Below are 22,857 nucleotides of genomic sequence, written 5' to 3'. Positions count from 1 at the left end.
ACCATGTGGTTGGGAAAGTGTCCATCAAAAACCCAGACGTGGGTGACCACTGTGGACGGAAAACTTAACTCACAGCTACAATTCCAGCAAATTACGTCAATGATTTTCATTTCTTTTTGAGAAGTTCAGAAGCTGTTTTCATTTGTGATCCTATTTCGATGCACGTTTCCTCTCTCCACCATCTGCGCGATCCACGTTAATGTCGATCTTGGCAATGGAGTTCCGAGCGGACCGCTAGTGGCGCACTGTATTGTGAATCCACTCAACTTGCCGTTTCTCACACGATACTGACTGTCTTTAATAATGATAATGTGACTGACCATTTGAGTTAAAACAAATATGTACAAATCGATCGTCCCTGCTTCTGCCACAGGTTCTGGAGGTCCACGACAACTTGGACAAACAGACTCCAGAGGAGTACGAGGACGACCTCAGTGAGAAAGAGAAGGCTATTGTCAGAGAGATGTGTAACGTAAGTGTCACCCTCGTGTTAATCTCATAAGGCACTACCACGGTGGTGCAATGGTTAGCAGTGTGCCAGCAAGAAGGTCAGGGGTTCAAACTCCACATGTGGTGACCCGTAACAAAACAGGAGGAGCCAAAAGAAATTATATTCCATGAGTAACCTGCTCCATCCTCACTTTCTGCCCATTCCAGGAGGTATCCGAGGGCAGCGGCTTGTACGGGTTCCAGTCATCAAATCTCATTTTTACCAACAGTGTTAACTATGTGAACCCGTGGGTTACTTCTTGATGTCGAGTTCACTCTGGGTTTGAATGAGGTCACCTTCTGAGCAGCTTTCACAAACGAGGTGGCCTCATTTAGTCTCATTTGGTTTGCGCACTTCAACCTTCACCCTGTTTCAGCTGCAGCTCTGAACTCCAAGGCGCCTCACTCACCTCCCCGTCCTCCGTCTCTGCCTGGTGATGAAAGGCTGAATTCAGGTTAAAAGCTTCACTGATTAGAAAGCAGGGTTATCTGGGCCCTGCAGAGGTATGCAACAGGTCTGGAATCCGGGGAGCTCAACAATAGCACCTCTGTAATGTCACCGGGGTTCCCCTGGGGCGTCTTTCACTCTGAGATACCAGCATCAGAGAGCAGTAGAGACTGAGGACGGTAACCTCGGAACAGCAAAGTGAACATACGAGCGTTTGAAGTTCCAGAAGAAAAAGTTTTTTTTTCCTACCTGCTGTTGCTCTGTCTGCGTCTCCTCTAACTTTCAGATTCTCTTTCTCTGTGCAAGGTGGTGTGGAGAAAGTTGGGCGATGCCGCCGGATCAAAGCTGTCCGTCAGACAGCACCTCTCTGGGAACCAGTTCAAAGGGCCCCTGTAGCATGGCAACCAGCGAAAGAGAGACAGAGATCAGGATCTAACTAAAACCACCTGAATAAACCTGCACCTCCTGCTGCCTCCAGTACCCACAATTCCTTCTGTAAACACCCTCACAAGACTGAATTGCAACATAGAACACAAGAAGCTACAAAGGGACCTTTCAGCATGTATAGTGCAAAGCGTTTTTATCTCGAAAAGCTGGCGAAGTGCGGACGACTGGCAGCTAGATTCACTGACTGTCCACTTTCTTCTCCATATGGAGGTTTACATGATGATCTCAGTCTACGAAGAGCCTAGGCTTAGGGATAAAATAAAACCTAAACTATACAAACAGGTCCATAGATATTTCGACATTGACAGTTTTAGCTATCTGCCACATAATACTTTCATTCGTCTGCCTGACTCTGCCCTGGATGAGCACCCCCCCCAACTAATAAACTAATAAACCTAATGGCCATAAAGTCAGCAGCAGGGTTTAGAACTATTTAAAGGATGGAGGGCTTCAGTGCTGCAGTGGCAGTTCTGGAAATGGGGCCACCAGCGCTACCACAGCGCAATGTATAATGACATTTAAAGCCTCCCCGTGCGCTGGCTGACAGGAAATATAACTCCATAATCCACTCCATCATCTGATGATACAAAATGTAATGCCCTAATTTCATACTTACTTGATGTGGGCTCACAGCAGTTGTAAAAGTCATTATTGCCTTAAGGGCAGAAGCGGGTCTGACATTTTCAAGAATAGTGCTCAGTGAAGACATTTATTAGCTGCAATTAAACATATACTGGTATGATTAATTGCTGACACGCAAATGGGGCAGTATTATGTTCCATCACTGCTCATCACATGAAGTACCTACTCTGTAACGCTGTTATTCAGTCTCTACATCTGGTTGTTGGCACTAAAAACTTTTAAAGCTACATTATGTAGGGTTCAGGGGTGTTTTATTTTCAGAAATTAAATATAGCACGTGTTATTAGCCTTCAACATTGAATCAGGGTGTTTTCATAAATCTAAAATGAGCCCTTCATATCTAAATGGAAGCGGGCTTCCTTCATGGTGGCCGCCATGTTGATACAGTCGCCCAGATGTCCCTTTCTCGCATTCTTAATTGCAAGAAAGGGACATTAATACAACAAATTTGCATGAAACTTGGTAAAATATTTGGGCCTTTCCTGGTATAACCCGACTGATATAGATTTTTTTTGGGGGGGGGGGGGGTGATACCAATGCTGATAAGAGGGAGTACAAAAAAATTATGATGCCGAAATATACATTAAAAAATGATAATGATTCCAAACATTTTGGTATCAAATACTTATGATGAAGAAATGTATTGAGACTTGATGCCCTTGAGCTTAAACATAAACTTTATTTTAAAAAACTATTACAGATGTAACCAAAAACCAGACAATGTACGTGACACTGCCTTCACTCAGATTGGCAGTCACCGTTTCACATCTTTCAACATTTGCATAAAACAGACTCCTCATCTATTTTAGGCCAGTTTAGCTGGTGGTATAAAATGCCCATTCTGATTTGAAAATGAATGGCAGCTGGTCGCTTTGCTTCTGTCTCTGTTGTCTAGTGTGACCAAGGGGTGATGGGGCCCCAGCTATGCTTGACAGCATTGTAAGCAATGTCATCGGCACACCTTCTGCTGGACAAACTACAGAATATCCTAATTTCCAGCCAAAGTGTGTGTCGGCATTGTTTGATTTGTATAATAAAAGTTTTGAAATCTTCAAAAAATGCAGATATCGATATGATCGTGAAAGGCCACATACTGGCTGATATTATCAGCTAACTGATACACCAGCTGGGCTCCATTTCTTGGAACAGATTCTGCAAAATGTATGGGTTCATGTGGATAAACAGGTGCAGCATATAATTTTAAGAATAGAATTTTAATATAGTTAAAATGAGCAATTTACAAAAACAAATAAAAAATAAATAAAACTGGACAAATCTTTGAGAAAATGCTGATATGTGTAAAAGGCTAGACTTTTTGAATTTGGGTTTAACTTGAATCCTTTCCCAAGTTTTCTTAAAGCCTAGGCATTTATCCCATAAAATGCATTGAGTGAATTAGTGACCATCCCTTCCAGTAACTTAAAAACTATAAATTTTATCATCTCATAATTCATCAAATTAAAAGGGCTTATAGCAAGGATAGTGTGATTAGATGCTGGTTACCTTTGTGGCACCAGATCAACACAAAAAAGCAACTTTATTGTGCTTGTGTAATATTAGATAGACATATCTGCCACCTATTGGATGGTTGGGGGATTCTGGATGGATGATGGAAATTAGGAGCAGGTGTAACTGAACCTGTATGGAGCTTGTCTCCAATACTGAACAAGATTCTGTAGCCTTTTTTTTTTTTTTTTTTTTGGAGTGGTTTGAAACAGCCAATCACAAACCAGTTCATTTGGTTCAATTAAGCTTCAAAAATCCTGGTTTCTACCGCCTCTGTGGAGTGGAATAATTTGGGATTGGTTTAAACTTGAACTCAACCTCTGAGCTACGCCTGTGGTGTGAAGAGACATTTCACTCCTGAATAGTTCTGTACTCCAGGTCCATTTAAAAAAAATGGAAGCAATTAAACAAGCTGAAGGACTTTAGGAATGTTTGGCATATCCGGATACACGTGTGGAGAAAACACGCTCTCGGTGCAGCCGGGCAGACACCACGGAAGCACAAATAACTTGGGAGTATAGCCTGACGTTTGCATGTCAAGGTGGTTTTTCTCCTGAAAAGGTTGGCAGTGTTTACACTCACTTGGTTCTTCCTGTCTGATGTCTCTCATGTTTTGACTTCGCCGTTCACACTTGTACACAAAGGTGCACATTAGCATTAGCATTTCTCCCTCCTTTTTTCTCCAGCCGCTCTGCTCGGCTTATTGCCATTGCCAGAGGAGAGAGAGCGTGTGCAGACACTTGGAAGATTAAAATGTTATTTTACTGCTGCTGCCTCTTACAAGCAGATTTTATGTTGGCGGGATAAAAATAGCCTCTTACTCTGTTTGTGTGTTTGTTAGATTGTTCCGTCCTGCAGCAGAGGATGAAGCTGTCTGCGACTCAAAACGCATCGGCCGCTTTACTCCAACCGTGTAAGTCGAGTCTCAATTCAGAAAGAAAGAGGAACCCCCTGAAAATAGACTCTGGAGCTACATTTTGCAGACCTGTAGAAAAGTGTTGCAGCTAAGCCCTGAACCAGCACCGAGCTTAATAAGGGGATAGAACAGAATTCCCTTGGTTATTATGCTCATTCTGTCTTGTGCACTGTATCGCTGATCTCTTTATCCCAACTCTCTTTGTCTTGTTTCCTTTCTAATGGCCTCTTTTTTCTGATGATTGCAAAGTACAACCGCTGTCGCCTTTGCTTAGTTTCACCACGTCTCAACGCACTGTTGCTGAGGTTGTCAAAGGCTATGGAACTCGTTTCCAACATCAATCCGATTTTAGCTGTAGTTGGACGAGATGAAGGTCCAACTGGACAGCTCTTACACACAGGTTTTTTTGTGTTCCCTCTGTGTGGCAGTGACTGAGCTAATATCCCTTCAGAGATCCCTTTTTCTACCAGCGCTGAGTTAATCATTGATGAAGCTCCAGATAACATGTGTATTTCGTGCTCTAAGTCACTTTAATTGAAGCCTTCGCCATTTTTTCTATAAATAATTTTGCGGGAAAGACAGTTGCGTGTTATCGCAGCCTCTAGGGCCCTTTACACATAGTACCGATTTGGTCGAATTGCGCATGAATTGCGCGTGAAGCAGGAATCGTATGCAAAACGTGTAAAATCATAGCTGCCTCCAATGCCTCGTACACCTGTTGCTAACTATTTGCGCACACCAGCAGCTGAAAGACTGAGTGTGCGCTGTGCAAGCCCATCGAACCGTCTCGCAGCAGGTGTCGGCCAATTGCAGCTGACACACATGAACATCTAACACCGTTCGCTTGACACAGAAAATGTGTGGCCATTCGCACTGTTAACACGAAAACAGTCAGCAGACAATCACTGTCGAGCTGGATGTGAAATTTGTCTAAGTGCCCCAAGTCGAGTGTGGCTCTGCAGACAGACACAGTGACACGTTGGTGTGTGCGCTGAACTGACAGGAGTTGTGGCCGCCCACAGGAGCGGCTGTGGAGATCTGTGGCTCTGGACGTCACGGCTAGGAAACACGTTCCGTGTTTGGACAGACATGAACTAACAACTGTCCACTGTGACACCCATGTGTCTGCTTGCTGTCCTCATGTGAACATACATAAAAACATATATCGCTGTTGCAATGGGCTGCAGCGAGCGCGTGCACGATGCACACATGACATGCTACCCCAGGTGATCCGGACCATCAGATCATAACACGCAGCGGTGATCTGAATGTCACGTGACCCACTTGAGCTCTGTTCCACATGATGAGTGTCAGTCCTGTGGCGAGCTGTCCACAAGACATGCTTGTCGGGCAGGACATGTGTGCAGGGCCAACTGGACATGCTGCCAGTAGATGTGGACATGATAAGAGTGCCCTGCTTCTCATTCATGTCATTTTATGACTGTATGTCTGTGACCATGGGTCATCTACAGAGGAACAGATGGTTCATCCTTGTATTGACCACTTGATAAGAGCGATTCAATAAAATGTGGTGTTTTTATATGGTGTGTGGTTTTATTATTATTTTTAAAATACGTCAATGTCCTTCTTGACATCAGGTATTTGCCTACACCTTTTACAGGACAGCGATGGCAGCTCAGTGGTAAAGTTTCCATCTGGTAATCAGAGCTTACGGGTTCGAATCCCGTGAGTGACATTTTTTTTTACCACATGGTTCTGTATTGCATCCCCTTTTATGTATTTTATATCAACCCAGTGACATTCACTAATTGTACAGCTGGTTTTTATTTTACTGTTCTTCACATCAGCGGCGTAATATGGTGCAGCTGCTCACACTGTGTTCCTGCTCGAAAGACACCATCGCGTGCATGAACCATAGCACCGGGATTGTGCATGCCTGCCCATCGGCGCAATGTTTTCATGGTTTGCTCATATGAGCTGTTTCGCCATGAGTCGCCCTGAGTTGTACTTATTTGTACTATGTGTGAAGGGGCCCTAAGGAATGAATGTTTGTGGCCATTTTTGTATTTGTCAGAGGGCATTTTCATCAAGATGTGAAATTAGGAAGAAATGTAGTGGTTGGCTCAAGGAAGAATTGTTAAACCCCTTGAATTAAAGCTGACTGTCAACACAAGAAGTGCATCCTGATTGGTTCACGTCACCTCTGTTGTGGTTGTGTACAGAATCAAGATTGTGAAACTTGTGTCACTGTCTAAATACTGACAGACCTGGCAACATTAGTGGGCTTCCTTGTTAATGATTCGATACGAATGCTTGTTTAATTGTCCGCGACCATATTATGGGACCATATTATGGGGACCATATTATGTTAAAGTGACCAAATTCTTTATTGTCTCTGCATCTTAAACACAACTCGACTACCCACATGATGGTTTTGGACTTCTCGTGTTTACATTTTGCTACAATGTGGCTTGTTTGGGACTCTACAGGACAATCATCCAGAGGACAAAAGTGTAAAAACACATTTAGTCATGTACATGAGAAATTGCAGATAGTTACACACAGATAGCTGTGTTTGTAACATACACTGGAATGTGGAATTTGGCCTCAAATATTTCATATTAACAAACATTGTGCAATGACAAACAGGGAATAGTGATGGTGATACGAAGCTTCATCGAAGTGTTGAGTGAGTCTACTAGCCAACTGAATTCACCAAAAGCTTCATTACTCATTCAACAGCTCATTAGAACTTACCGATACCCATTGGACAAATATTTTATGGCGCACTTACTACAAGCTGGAGGTCACATAGCGCAGTTTCTGTAAATGTATAAATAGCAAATTATAGTGGAACCTCGGTTTTAGAACTTAATTGGTTCCTAAATGTTGTTCTTAAACAGAGTTGTTCTTAAACGAAACCAATTTTCCCATAAGAAACAATGTAAAATGGATTAATCAGTTCCTGGCCCCAAAAAGAACACTGTGTTTTTAACTTTTTAACAGCATGTCATGCATAATAGGCAAAGAAAATACAAAGAATTCCCATAGTATCTTATACAAATATGTACAGTAATTATAACAAAATACACAATTTAATTTCACCTTACCTGTACAGAGGAGACCATAAGAACGTCAGGTAACTGAACATCTGTATAGATCAGACGCCTCTGTTGCAGTGAAACTCTGGTCGGATTTAAAGTTGTATGGTAACAGCATTAGCACATTTAGCAGCTGTCAGTAGCTTCACCCATTAGCTCCACTTAATGTATGATTACTGGAAAAATGCAGCTCATAACTTTTAATGTCCACAAAAAAACCGTTAAGAGAACTACCACGCAGTCCCCAAAAATATGATTTAATAAACACCCGAAGACAGACTTTCGTGCTTCTTCTTTCAAGTTAGTGGCTGATTGCAACCCAACATGGTGCATTACTGTCACCTACTGTGGCGGAAGTGTTTGTAAACCAAGACTTTGTTTGAAAAGTGATGCATTTTTGTTCAAAATTATGATCGTGAACCGAACTGTTCGTAAAGAGAGCCGTTCTAAAACCGAGGTTCCACTGTATAGTGAAACAACTGACAACAAGCATATGTTTATTGGATAAATTGGATACTGGGTTTATATACAAATTTATTGGAAATGGCTACAGACATAGTGTTGCTTGTATTATTTACAAATTCATTAAAACAGACAGAGAGACACCTTGTGAAATTTCATAATTTCTTGGCCATTATATTAGAAAACAAAGTTGATTGGTGGAGCAGCGTTTATGCACATGCAGATAACTTACTGAGGGGTGCGTCTATGCCACATGTGGCTGTCCATAATAACCAGCCAAATGTGCAGCGTACAGGGCTGAGGGCCATAAATGCCTCACTGCTTTGTTAATGTTTTTTATGATGCGTTTTCAGATTTCCTGCATGTTGTTGGAGTGCTCCTGCTGTTTTGAGATGTAGTCCACCATAACAAAGCATTTAAGGGAGGTAACTAAGGCAGTGATGTCGGCGTGTGATTCTCGCCTGTGCTCGCCTTCTGTATGATTTGCATGAGAATGAAAGCAGAGATTTTTTATTATTCTTGTCGTCAGTAATGAAACTGCGAGATGAAGTCACTGGAAAGAAAAGGTTACATAACGGAAGAAGCCCCGTTTTTGCATGCTGCATGAGAACCCGCATGCAGATGGCTTTTTCAGAGCCACATAATGAAGGGGTTTATTGAGGACCGTCCTCTGTATTTACCGTCTAACTGCCCACTGTTAAGACTTTGCATAAGCACAACCTTTTGTCAGCTCAGCAGTCTGTCAGACTTTAAAGCGACGGGGTGCTCTGCAGAATTTATGCAAATTAATTCACCACGGGGTTTTGGGGTGGCGAAACTGTGGCAACGAGGAGCGGAATGAGATTACAGAGAACCACAGGCTCTGGGAGGACATCCTCTACCCACAATGCCCCCTGGTGTTTATTTACATACTGCGGTGGGTTGTGTAAGGTAAAGCCTGGACTCTTCTGCAAAGTGTTTCACAGCCGCGATGGCATCCAGATGTTTGGACGACTAAATATACAGTAAATATGATTTAAGAAGGATGTGCTTTACTTTTATAGAGCAATTTAACACTGTAGATTTTTTGTTAGGTTTAATGATGAACAAAAAGAGAGGAAAATGCACAGCTGTGCTTCGAACCTGTTTACTTTTACGCCCACATAGAAGGTGATATGATGCATTCTAGAAGTAATATTTTATTTTTCCTAAAAGTTTCCAACTTTCACCTCACTGCTTCACCTCAGGGAGCTTTGATGGCTGATCACTGTTTGACAGAAATACTATCACTTTAGTGAACTTTCTACATACAGCAGCAGTATGCCTCATTCTAACTGCACATTGCATATCAGCAAAAATCGACCCAGAGTGCATTGCACCACCAACAGACATGATGTGTTGCAGTCAGCTGAAACTCTGGGTGCTGGAAACTATTTATTCTACATGTGTTACCTTACAACTGTGATAGTATTATTATTAGTTTTAGGAAAATGACAGTGCCACAATTGGAAAAAAAAATTCTTGCTAATATGGGCGTTCCTTGCAGTGAAAAGTGACGTCATGACTTGGCGAGTCTTACGGAGAAAGCCGTACAATTTATCCGATTTTGGAGAGGAAGAGGAGCCGCTGACTACAACAGATGGCTCTTTTCACAATCTCAACGGGAAAGCTTTAGTTTGGGACTTGAAACCGTGACCATCCCTTTGTGTTAGTGATGGCTACAGTTACCTGTTTACTGACCGTGGTTGGACAAATGAAGGAACCAAGAAACAAATTCACTTGCGATATCTGCTTTCAGCTATACACCGTAAATCATCAAGGGGGTCCTTGGACTAAACTGTAGTCGGGTTCACATTAAGCTGAAATCCACCTAAACAGATATTTCTTTTGATTTTTTTTTCTCCTACTGAACGAATCACATTCATGTTTGTACAATGAGATGTAACTAGATCCGACCATTCCACAGCGGACATCAGATTTCCAGGATCCTGATTTCAGACTAAATATGCAGAGTGGCTCCAATCTGATGAGAGAAGAAACAACATCAGATGCAGAATGGTTACACGGTTATACACCTCACTCAGATCTGTGTCACACACAGGCAACAAATAAATGAATAAATAAAATCAGATTCAGGCTGTTTCACTCCCAAAATGTGGAAGTGTTGGGTTGAGCTGTAATCATCAAGACAAGTGGACACACTGCCAATTCATGGCAATCGAATGTACACATTTGCTCCCCCTATTGGTGGTATTTGTTTGAGTACCCTGGGGAGGATTTGGATCAGATTTGTTTCAACTTGTTTTCCTCACAGTCTGCAATATTCTAACAGCACAACATGTGCAACTGGTTGTACACACATGAAATTAATAGCTGCTGCACTGAGTTCTGGACAAACTATGACACATAACTGCTTTATCTTCAATATCACGTATTTCATTTGTGTTGGTGACTCGCCATCTCATGCACACACACGACCCTAATCAAAAGATTAAGGACAGAAGGCGGCAGGACTCGAAGTGGGTTGATTATCGCCGATTCTTTAAATAAAGTCGACACTGCTGCTTACATTTTGTACGTGTCTTCTTGTATGATCGCGAACATGTGGAGGCGCGCTTTTGGCTGCAGGCTTGTGAAGACATCTGCATGCCGGGTGAGGTCGGTGACAGTGAGTGAAGGAGACAGGGGAGGATGTGCGACAGCGGCACGACACACATCGGTCTTCGTGTCTCCTGGACCACCTATAAATAAACTCTGTTCCTGTCTGTCTGTCTCTGTGTCTCTTCTGCACCACTTGCACTGAAACAGACCAATCGATGCTTGGGTCTGAACATTTAAATTGGTGTACCATTTCCACTCGGGGACGTTGTACGGCTTCAGGTGAGTGGAATATTTACTCACATGAAGTCAGTACAGTGGTATGGGGGTCATGTGAGGACATGAGCTTCGAAGTGGTGAAGGCAGATGAGACAGTCAGAGAAAAGATGTGAGGACCAATTTCATAATGTGTTGAATTCAACTTATCACAAAAACCACAAAAGAATGGAACCGAATTAAAAAATAGATAGAACGTGTGGCTGGGGACACTGTCAAAACGTCTCGTTGGTACTACAAATTAGTTATGCTAATTCAAATATGGCTCTGGAGTATTTCAAAACCTGTTCTGGACACAACAAAAGTTTTGAAACATTCCAGTTGCTCTAGTGTTGAAACATTAAAACACAAGCGACTGAACTCAGATTGCTCCGTTTTGAGTTTCATATTTCAAGGCTACAGGCAGTGCAGGGTCTGTACGCATGCTAGCATGTCCGTTGCTCATTGATTAACTTGTTGGTAAATTTAAACTACATCACTCGTGCCTTCTTTACTGAATGTTCTGTTCCGGGTCAGCTGTTCGTTGCCTGAATTATCGTGGTCTATGTGTTGAAGTGAGCAAGACACCATAGCTCAAATTGTTTGTGCTGCCAGCTCAGGTAAAGTCAGGAATAGTTAGCACCAGGAAGGGCACCCGGCTGTAAAAAAACAGAATGAAGGCTGTTATTTTATGAGCGCTAGCCTCGATTCGATAGTCAAAGCAGCAAATTATTTTCTTTGTGAGTCTTCCTGATTATCTGAAGTTCATTATTTTCTGGTCGTTTGGAGATTACAACCGTTTCACTAAAGGAGAACTGACACAACATACTCTGAAGTATTACTCATTCATACAGTCTGGATGGGGTCATGGTCCCAGGTTCCGTCTCAGCCCGTCAGAAAGAGCATTTACAAGTACACTGCAGGTCGTCAAAGGTCGGCAGCGTTTATACACAGATAAGGAAATGAACAAGTGATTACTTTCAACAGCTTATCTTAACTTCCTTCACTTAGCTGTTATTTATTTACCTCTGTGGTGGAGCTTAACTGATTATCTGTTAATGTGGTCACTAAAACAAACAAACAAAAAAAGCCAGTTTATGGGATAAAACACAAGATAAGTACTGTGATTAAAAAAGTACCAAAGCAGTACGTCAATCTGTCCTTAAGGAAAAAACATTTAATTTCCTACTTTTATAAAACTGTATTACTTGCTGAGGCAAAATGATGAAAATGTCTGAAGCGCCACTATACAAGCATTGCTCTTGGGGTCCCCCTACAGGTGCAAAGTGTAATTGTTCTTTACTGTCATAATCAGAAGTTGTGGTTTGAGCCTCCCCATGGACATTGGTACATTTCTTGACAAGTTGACGCAACAGGAACTGGAAACCTCAGAAGCCAAAGAACAATTTTGACAGATAAGAAATGTTATAGGATTTTACACAAATATGATGGAACAGTTACGGTAACATTGCATTGTTAGTGTTTGTTGTTAGCATAATGACAGCACATATTGTACAATAGGTAATGGAGAGTTCAGTGTAATGCAAGCTAGCAGAAAGATTTGCAATCTTGCAAACTCCTTTGGATTACTGAGCAGCTGAACATCTATATACCATATTTTTTGGAGTATAAGTTGCACCTGTTAAAAAATGCCTCTTGAAGAGGAAAACAAATCATAAGTCGCACTGGAGTATAAGTTGCACCGGTTAAAAATGCTTCTTGTTTATGTTGCATTTGGTATTTTTGTGCATTGTTGTAGCATACAGAATCTGTGGATCTAGACATTCCAGCTGGACAACACCTACTGTGTTGGACAGACATGGACTAACAACTGTCTATTGTGAGGCGCGTGTGTCTGATTGCAGTATTTACGTGGACATAAATAAAAAACATGTATCGCCGTGGTGGCGACAAGCTGCAGTGACCACACGCGCGGAGCGGACACTGACAGCCCCGCAGGTTGAAACGGTGCACACGCGGCTGTCTAGACGCACCTGACAAGTAGATGTGGACATCAGAGCACACTGCTTCTCATTCATGTCATTTCATACTGTATGTCAGTGACCATGGGTCATCTACAGAGGAACAGATGGATCATACTTGTATTGCCCGCTTGATAAGAGTGATTTAATACAATGCGATGGTTGTATATGGTGCTTCATACGAATCCCGTGGTGGTGTGTTTGTTTTCTTTCCTTTTTTTCCCTCTTCTTCTCCCCCATATAAGCGGTGCGATGTGGTCCCACAGGTACCAGCTGGTTTTATTTTTTATTTATTCCACATAAGCGGCGCGATGGGCTGCACCTGCCACTGTGTTCCTGCTCGAAAGACACCGGCACGTGCACAAACTCTCGCACCGGGGTTGTGCACGCCTGCCTGTTGGCGCGATGTTTTGTGGTGCGCTAATTTCAAACTGTTTTGCGCTGTTTCGCCGTAATCAACCAAACTTCGCACTATGTGTGAAGGGGCCCTTAGCTATCGCCAGTGAGTAAAAGCATACAGGTGCACACAAATAGGACTTTGAATGCTGCATATTCTGCACTTTAACTTCAATACTTGTCATGCAGCAGGAATTGTCTCTCTTCAAGAATGAATTTGTGCGTTTGCTGTTATTGCGTGCAGAGAAACGCACACACTTGGCTACATTCACATGAAAAAACATGTCTTTCTATCACACTCACCCATTGACTCTCCAGAGTGCGTGGGAAGGTGAAGAGATAGTGCCATGTCTTGTCAGATCGGGTTAGCTCACTGCCAGCTGATGAGCCAGTCAGACCTTTGAAGCCTTTCCAGGGGCCCTTGGTATATGTGCTTTAATTCATTAATTCAGCATGGGAGACTTATCGTACTGTGGTCGACTTGCCCTGGTGATGACCGAGGGGAGGTATTCGCATAACGCACACCCTCATGCAAAAACAAGCACATACAGGCGAGATTGGAGGTATCGATACAAACCTCTGGGACCACACAGAACGCAAGTGTACAGTATGCAACACAACCCTCGCTGACATCATGCAGCCTCCATCCCGAAAGGGAGATTCTGCCTCACTGACACAAACACTGGCAGGAACAGCCAGTGCCATCGTAACTCAAACTGCACATATTTGAGCTGTATTTCCACCAAGAGCCAACAATCTGCCAGATCTGGATCTCTCATCTGATCCTCTGTCCAAGACTGAGCTAACAGGGTTGTATTAATTATCTTTACGCCAGTCCACTCTGCTAACATCCAGATGCACAGTAAATTTTGTCACCAATGAAAATTGCCTCTGTAAATGTTAATGAATGGCTTATTAATAATAAAAACAAGAATGCACAAACTCAGACAGTAAACAAAGTACAGACTCTACATCGTGATACAGACAGATGCACATGCATTGAGTTTCTGAAGCTCAGTTCTGGTTTAATACTTAGAACTGCATTGATGGTTAAATAAAATGTCTCAATTGGGCAGCACAGTCTCGTTTCAGGGCAGGCACTAAAGGGGTAAAATATGACATAATTTAAAAAACATGACATTTTCTCTAAGGTTTTTTTTTGCAAATTACATGCAAACGGAGTGAAAATGCAAAGAAAAAGTGACAGTACGGTGGGAAAGTGGACGTGTTGCAGTTTGTTTATGACCCGAGCACAAACGTGTCAAGGCGGTTTTGCTGGCGAGAGAATGTAGCTAATCTGGTTAGCTGTGTAGGCTAACATTTACGGAGACAATGTCTCCCATTTGCCAAGTCTTCCCTTCTCCACTGGGAACTGAACAAAAAAAAAACACGTGTGAAGTTATGCTGTGAATATATTGCACAATGGGAGCGGCAATATCACGCAGGGTTCAAACGAGACTGCGCTGTCCTATTATTCATCAAACTGTACAGTGGATTTTGAAATTTTTGGATAACTACCCTACTCTCATAGATTAATTTCTGAAACTATTTGTTTTTAAAAGAATTTCCTGCAATGAAGCAATTGTCTATCGACGTTCGAATGCGATTAGGCTTGTAACAAAGTGAATTTATCTGAGCCATGGTTTTGCACACTACAACCCCTTTAATAAGGGTCTTATCTGACCAAGATTTCAACCTGGATTATTTTCATTTTCAAATCTGTTCCTTCAAATATAAAAATTTCCCAAAATACTTTTACATTTAACAAATCTGTGGCTGTTTAATTAATGATTGTTTAGACTTAAACAAACTTGCAGCACAAGAGTCCGCTGGTTCACACAAGAGAATCCCAGTTTAACCAATTGCATTGACTGTTAAGTTTTGTCTTAATGTGAAAATGATGTTATAGGCAGCTCCATCTACAAGAAAAACATTCAACAGGTGTTTTGGATCATGTGTGTAGCAGGTCTCTGATCATCACAGCCTCTGCACTACAGTGCTGATCTGATCTCTGGATGCACCAAAATAATGCCTGACTTTCAAATTAATGCATATTTGCTGTTATTTCATTGGCAGGTTTAATTGATTAGTTTGTGGTAAATTTTGATGCAACATATCATGAAAATATTTCCTGAGATTTGTAACTCAGCATCCAGTGAGCTCTGATTAGGGCCCGAATGACGACAAAGTGTCCCACGAGGACCCTATTGTAATTGTGCTTTTTATTATTATTATTATTCACGCTTTTCAAGCCACAATTTCTCCCATTTCCCATGATCAAAAACTCACCAAACTTTGCAAAGTCATTCGGCCGCCTCTGCAATTCAATATTTTGGGCGTCGTGCACATGCTTGCAGTGAAATCGCGCCCCCTACAAATTTTCAAAAGACCCTCCCCACTGGAGCTTTTTTGTCGTAGCCTCATGAAATTTGGTATGCATATTTTCATGACTTTTACTGCGCTGTAACTTGGGAGCCTCTGCAAAAAGGAGCATGCAAAACAAAAAGCAGTTGTTTCTGCTCTTTCCTACACATCTTGAGGTAATTGACACAACCTCTGCCTTGGACACACATGAAGCCACAAGAGGCAGAACCACTGCAGGCTGCTCGTGCTCCCTCCCTCCCACATGCACTCCCTGTTTTACAAATACTGCACACGGACACTTGTCCATACTCTGTGCACATGCACACACCGCTGCGAGGATATCCATGTCTCTGTACTCAAACACTGTGTCGCAGCTGTGAACGGGAGATGAAAGGCAAAGCCGAGCCAGGAATAATAAAAGCGGAATGATTTCAATGCACTGCAGGTTTTTAAACAGCCGTGGGATCTGATCTGAAAACAAGTGGATTTTAAAGCCTGGTCCTCTTATCCGTGCCGTTTCACTAAGCTACTTTGATGTAGCGCCGACGTAAACTCAACATCGTGGAGGTTACTTTTAGTCTGGTTGCACATAACGTTCCCACTAGTATCAGCAAAAATGCTTGGTGCAACTTGAATACACGGGGTCAACTTTAAAGACAAACACACTTTTTGTTGCACAAGCATGGGGGATTCTGCGCTTATGCCCCTGTGGTTGCTATCCAGACTGTCAAAACAACGTGACTTCTAATAATCCTGGCATGACCCACTCCCACACCTGCTAACTAATGCTAACGGTGTTAACATCCAAATTAATTTCACTCACTGAAAATACTGGAGCACAGACTTCTTAGATGGTTATTGAGCACATGTAACTCCACAGCAACCCATATTGTTTCATATTTATATTAAAATACTCATAAAATGAGTTGCCAGCCTGTTACCTGAAGGGAGGGTCCACTAGTCCTAGGGTCTACTGGTCTTAACATCTTTATTTTATTTGATGGTCTATATTACAACCCCAAACTGATTTTAAAGTTCACAAATAAATGTTATACTTTCAAATAGCTAACAAACCAGATACATTTTTGTTCAATTTACAAAAATGAAACATATGATTCTGTTGTCACACACCATTAAACACCTTTAATTGTACTGTTGTCTATAAATCTGTTGAATAAAAAAATCGACAAATAATGGTAATTGACCATAATTAAATGGATTTTTTTTAATTGCCACACTTTTGTAACATTACTTAACTGGCTCAAACTAATGAGATATATAAAAATTCAGGGGATTGACTCTCTTTTGGAGCCACCTTCAAGTTTCATTCAAGGAATTCCAAGATTTGGGACTTCAGCATTACTTTCAGTTGTCAGCAAAGGAAGTTGCTGCATGATCAATTTAAGCTTTTGGATAGTTGCTCTCACAATTAATTTTACTAATCAGAAATGGCAATTCTTACGCAATGAGAAGGGACGCAGTAAAACAGGGAGTGGTGGTTGGAATTGGGTCACACTGACGTGATACAAAATGACGTTTAGAGCGGGATGGACTCGTGCCACAATCTGTCACCTTTTCTCTCTCTCTCTCTCACTCACACACACACACACACACACACACACACACACACACACACACACACACACACACACACACACACACACACACACACACACACACACACACACACACACACACACACACACACACACACACACACACACAAGCTCATTTCCAGCTGCAGGGAGATAAAAATGGTTTACCTGTGGATGTGGTTTCCCTACCTGTGTGTATTTAGTGCTTAGTTGGACCATTTTAGAGCATCTACTATCCTGCTTTTCCTCCGTGCTTTGTACCGTCTTTATCTGCTCTTAAGATTACATTCAGGATATGTATAAGTAATAACCTCTGCACTCCCTCTGTGCTAGTTGTGGCAGAAGTAAGCGATGCCGCGTTGAGTTTAGCGGGGTAATTATTTTGCCTCGCCTGTGTGATCCCAGTGTGAGCTGTAGCTTTCCCTCCAGCCTCATGGCGGAGCGATGAGCCGGACGGATGAGGGGATAAAGGATGGAGTGGCAGGGGAGCCGGGGAGCGTTTTAATTGCCTGACCTCTTTCCCACCATGATGGCTACCTGGAGCCGAGTGTTAAACAGAGGGGGCGGGTGGGGGGCAGCCAAGTGTGCAGCGAGGCCACTGTAGATTTCAGTCACATGGGACTAAATCCAACAACCATTTCTGTCAGAACAAAACAGTCAGATCAACAACTGACATGTCTCACTTCAACACAGAATTATTTATCCCCTGTATGTGTTGGCACACCTACAATAAATTGTATAGTTTTTCATCTAAAAAAAAAAAAAAAAAAAATCTTTTTTTTTCTTTAAAGCTACAGTGTTGAAAATTTATGCCGTCTAGTGGTGAGGTTGCAGACTGCGTCATGCCATTGCTGGGTTACTTGCTTTTCCATATCACAAAAATGAGGTTTCTCAAACTTGTTAACCAGTAGACAGTGTCTAGGGGAGCACCATTGGTGTCTCTCCTTTTTTCTCAGTCTTCCGGCTGTAGTGCAAAATAAAAAGGACGTGTAGTCCATTTCAGATTTGCGGCACTCCCATGTTGATATGAAAGGCTCATCTAATTATAGCCTGAGCGATGTATCGTTTGGCCCATAATATGGTTGATAGAGGAGCAGAAAGACACTTTGGCTGTTAGAAATTGTGTCATTATGTAGTTTGTCCAGCAGAGGCAATCCACACCATGTAGGCAATGCTGTCAAGAATGACTGGTACCCCCCATCACCCTTGGCCACATTTACTACAAGAGACAGAGGCAATGCGACCAGCAGCTTGCTATGTCATCAGCTAGCGGGGGCCAAAACAGACAAGAAGTCTGTATTTTTTAAATGCTGAGTGATGCGACATCACGACTGCCAATGTGACTGAAAGTAATTGACGCATGTTGGTTGGTTGTTGGTTATATTTGTAGTTATTTATAATATTTTTCATAATATAATTTATCATTTATTTATAATTTATAATTTTACAAACCGGAAGCCAAGTGCACGAGCGCCTGTCTAAATGTGGAGTTGAAAAAAGATTCTTGGCAATGGCCATGTTCTGTCTGTCTGTCTTTGTTGTTTTGAGTTTGGTCTTGATGAGTGAGGAACCTAATCGGCTTGAGATCTGGTTGCAGGTCAGGCCAGCAGATGAGTCCAGATTAGAGGGTCACAGGGTAGGAAGAGCGGATTAGCAGCTCTGGCCATTACGCCCTCTTCATTCCGTCCCATCGTGGTGTCATTCTAACCAACTGACCGACAGCACTGCGTGGATCACTGCTCCTAAAAAGCCAAAGGTTTGGACATATCTAGGCTTCCACGACTGAGACATTCAGTCCTCTCGACTTTCAGGGTCTGGGGAATGGGTTGATTTTGTGGATAAATCGTGGATCACTCAGACAAAATACATGCCGACTTTTGGAAAACGTGCCAAGTTCAAATAAAAAAAGACTTTAAGTGCCAGGCAATGGAGACTTTTATGTGCATCTTTTGAGTATCATTCATTGTGTGTCTCCCAGCTACTTTTCAGCAGCCTCCCTGCTGACTTTGGTACCATTCTGTCACCACCAGCTCCACTTTTCCTCTCTCTCGGTTGTTCCAGTTAGAAAAACAAAACAAAATAAACGTGAGTGCACAGCGGCACACTCCTGAGGTGTTGCCTGAGTGCAGTTCCTCTGTGTAATTCTGCTTTGATCTCACTGTAAATTAAACATGTCTCTTTAGATAACAAGCTCTGCACTACCTGTTTAGCAGTGAGAGTTCACTCTGAAGCTTCAGAGCTGCCGTGCCTGGTTTGAATTGGACTACAGCTGTCTCAGTGAAATGCAGAATGCTGCTTTATTAGGATTGACAACAGCTATGAGGATTTATAGGGAGCAACAATGCGGGCAGAATTTCAAATCGGCAAATTCCACATAAATGTTCAACAGAAAAGCACAAAACTGGTGATACCATAACCATCGCTTTTGCTGGTTCGCAATAACTTTTCACCTCCCATGGGCCAATTCACGATTGGTTGAACTCATTAATGAATCAGGATGAAGAAGCATTTTCGTTTTGAAACGTCTTTTATGTGTGGGACAATGATTGTGTTGACCTTATGAGAGTTAAAGGCACAACCCTGAGGTAAAATTATGCAGACCTTAAGGTATTTAATAATAAATAAGACACACTGCGGGCTGTGTCTAGGTTTATGATAACCCTGGATCAAGACTAAGATCCAAGCTTTCCGTGGCTTCCTAGACTTAGCTATCAGAAGCAGTGAAATCATCGAACATCACTTATCTCTGCATGCTTCTCAGTCGTGGCCTTTGAGCTCACCTTATGAGGTTATATCGTTGCAGGTGAATGAAGGCCAAGTCTTGAGGGTCCTGGTGCTTCCTGTCTTGCAGTATGGCTGTGAGACTTGAACACTAACCAGTGACCTAAGATGATGACTAGATATCTCTGGGATTGGGTCTATCTTGGGTACCACTGGAAGGACTTTGTGCCAAATGAGCGGTTACTCATGGTGGAGTATTTCTTACATTGTGAGAGAACATCAGTGACAACTTTGCGGCCATGTGGTGCATTTCTCTCGGCATGATCCAGCATGCATGTTCCTGAGTTTTGAGGACCCCAGTATATTGAGAAGCTCCAATGGAATACTCACATCTCATCGAGAAGTGGCAGACAGAGGGTCACATGGTGGTTAGATGGTTTGAGACATAGAGATGGACCTGTTGTCTGTCTGGGTGGTTTCAGGCCCCAAGGCAGTTTTGCGGCGACACGTGGCATCATGTTCCTACATTGATTGTGGGCTGTAATCTTCTAGTTTATAGCCTCATTTGGCGCTTGAGCCACCAGTTTGACTCCTCTGATAATTTGTGAATGACAAAACAACACCACACCTGCAGCTGTCTTCAAACTGGACTCATGGTCCAGAAGGATCCATGTTCAGGATGCGGTCAGCATGCTGAGTTAATCTGGGCGACAATCTTTTATGCAATTCATGCATTTATTTTGCAATCCATCTTTCCATAAAAGCTCTCACTGTCATTTTTGTCTCTCATTTTAAATTTGAGTTAGTTTTTTTTTATGTGTATTTATATTGCTGTTAAGCGCCTGCAGAAACTTGCTTTCTGTAACTGTCCACAAGCAGCGAGCATAGACCTCCAAAAGGATCGTTTCAGTGCAGCCAAGTCTTGAGAAAATATTTGAAAATACTGCACTTATTTCACTTTTATTATTGGCAACAAACAGTGTTTAGGTTTCTCAAAGTGCAGCCTTCAGAGCTCAGCGGCGTCCTTTTGCTCCAGTAGCCTTTCCCTGTCTGGCTGTTTTCCGCTCCAGCTCTTTGAAATGTTAATCAGTTCTCCTCCACTCTTTTCTTCTCTGTCTCTCCTGCAGATTCCTCCTCCAACTACATCAGACAGCTGGAGAATAAAGTGCGGATCCTGGAGGATGATAACAATAAGCTCCTGTCACAGGTAAGGCGCACACACACATGCACGATCCGGCACGCTGCCCCCCGTGTTATACCGTCTCTGTCAGTTACAGACATTTGTGTCCAGCGCCACTCAGTGAAACATGAGGTGAGGCGTGGAAAAGCCACACTATCATAGACATGATCCCACTGTGCACAAACGTGTCGTAGTCGGCGGCGACGAGATAACGTGGTTTGCTGATGCTTCCGTCTCGGTAGTTGGAGGAAATCTTTAATTCATGGGAGTTGGTAAGTTTCAGTTGCGAGCGGTGATGTCGGCCCCTCGGGCGAACTGTGTGGGCGAGGAGGAGAAAGAGTCATTACGCGGCGGCGACGGGGTAAAGCATCTCTCCCGGTGTTGACCTGCCTCTTACTTGTCCCAAATGTGGAGGATTAGGAGGTGGTGCGAGGAGGCGGGGAGGGTTTTTCTGGTTCACCGAGAGGTCACACCTCAAGCTTTGCACGCAGAGCCTTGCCCACGGGCAACTTTCAGCTAAAATAAAAACGCTCCTGTGAAGGAAATCACATAATCGATGCTTAAACTGCTTTGAAGGTGGTACCTAAATGTTTGACATGTTTTCATGAATTCTTTTATCGACTTTCCTGAAGAATATAACGGTTGTACTCACAACGTAGTAGTCATATTGTGTCTAATATCAGGAGAGTTTTCACTTAATTTGAGTGCACGTCAGACGTAAGCGTTAGCTGCATTTTGAAGGTTCAAACGGCTTTTTGACTTTGAAGCCTTTATTATGTTTTTAGCGATTGCTCTTTTCTCCGTTGCCTCCCAGCAGATTCATAGCCAGGCAGAGCGCGTAGGCTGGAACCGCTGATACAAACCCTCAATGATCCTCCTCATTAGCTGTAAGTGCTACAATTAAGCGCGACACAATGTCGCACATCGAGACGTGAGCTTTTGAAAGCTGACTAATATTCCCCGCTCGTATCTGAGGTGATGATGACTTTTCCCACTGTAGCTTAAAAAGCGACTGCGTTGCTTCTTTGAAGATTTGAAGGGTGTCGCCGCTTAATCGCACCTGCAACGTCACGACACATCGCTTAAATGTGACAGTGACCCCTCCACACATGATTTATTTCCAATCAGGTTTTCCTCAAAATCTCACGTGTTCTGTTGCTTTTCAGCTTTTATGGATCCTGCAGTGGAAAACGGATGCAACCACAGCTTCTTAACAGACAAAGCGACTTGCACACCTGGCCGAGTTTGGCACCGTAACTGGCCAAGTTGCACCTTCCCCAAGCAGATCTCACCTACCTCTATTTGGCGCAGTCCTTCCAAACAAGCACACTGCTTGGCACAATTTTGGAAAAATCTTTTTTTTTTCCTTCACCAGATTTTGGTCAAACTTCCAACCACCTAAGCCCAACCAACACTCAACTTGGAACAGCCCTGGACAACTCGAGTTGGCATAACTCTGCACCAACTGGCTGGTTTCCTGCACAGCATAAAAATTGGGTAGTGAGAGTCGAACCGAAACAGGCAGGAAAAATTTGCACATGTTCAAACCCAGTATATACTCAAGCGTCCATTCCCAACTTGTGCCAAGCAACACCCAGCAGCATGCCGAACCCCCGCTTCCCCTCTGAGCCATTTATACGCTGTGACAAGTCGCTACTCTGAAACATTCAATGCCAAACTCACCCATGTGTGAGAGCTGCTGAGCACTCAAATAATAAACGATGCCATCACTTTTCTCTCTCCCTAGGCTCATAGCCGTTATAGCTTATCACAGATACAGACGAGAAAGGTAAATCTCAAAAATGCATCCAATGT

General features: G+C 42.8%; 1 protein-coding gene across 10 annotated transcripts in view; it reads left to right on the top strand.

Moving 5' to 3' along the window:
* ccdc85cb (coiled-coil domain containing 85C, b) overlaps positions 1-22,857 on the top strand; it is an 86,512-nt gene that overhangs the window by 49,931 nt on the left and 13,724 nt on the right. For 2 of the 10 annotated variants that reach the window (XR_004558556.1, XR_004558557.1), the window contains 2 exons: positions 374-472; positions 1,244-1,286. The exons of the other annotated variants lie outside the window; for them this stretch is intronic. The gene's annotated coding sequence lies outside the window, so the exon portion shown is untranslated. Of the gene's footprint in view, positions 1-373; positions 473-1,243; positions 1,287-22,857 lie in introns of those variants that run through there. 10 annotated transcript variants of the gene reach the window in all.

This window comes from Thalassophryne amazonica, chromosome 21, assembly GCF_902500255.1.
Source record: "Thalassophryne amazonica chromosome 21, fThaAma1.1, whole genome shotgun sequence".
In the NCBI taxonomy this organism is placed as follows: Eukaryota; Metazoa; Chordata; class Actinopteri; order Batrachoidiformes; family Batrachoididae; genus Thalassophryne; species Thalassophryne amazonica.
This window is presented reverse-complemented; position numbering and strand designations above follow the sequence as displayed.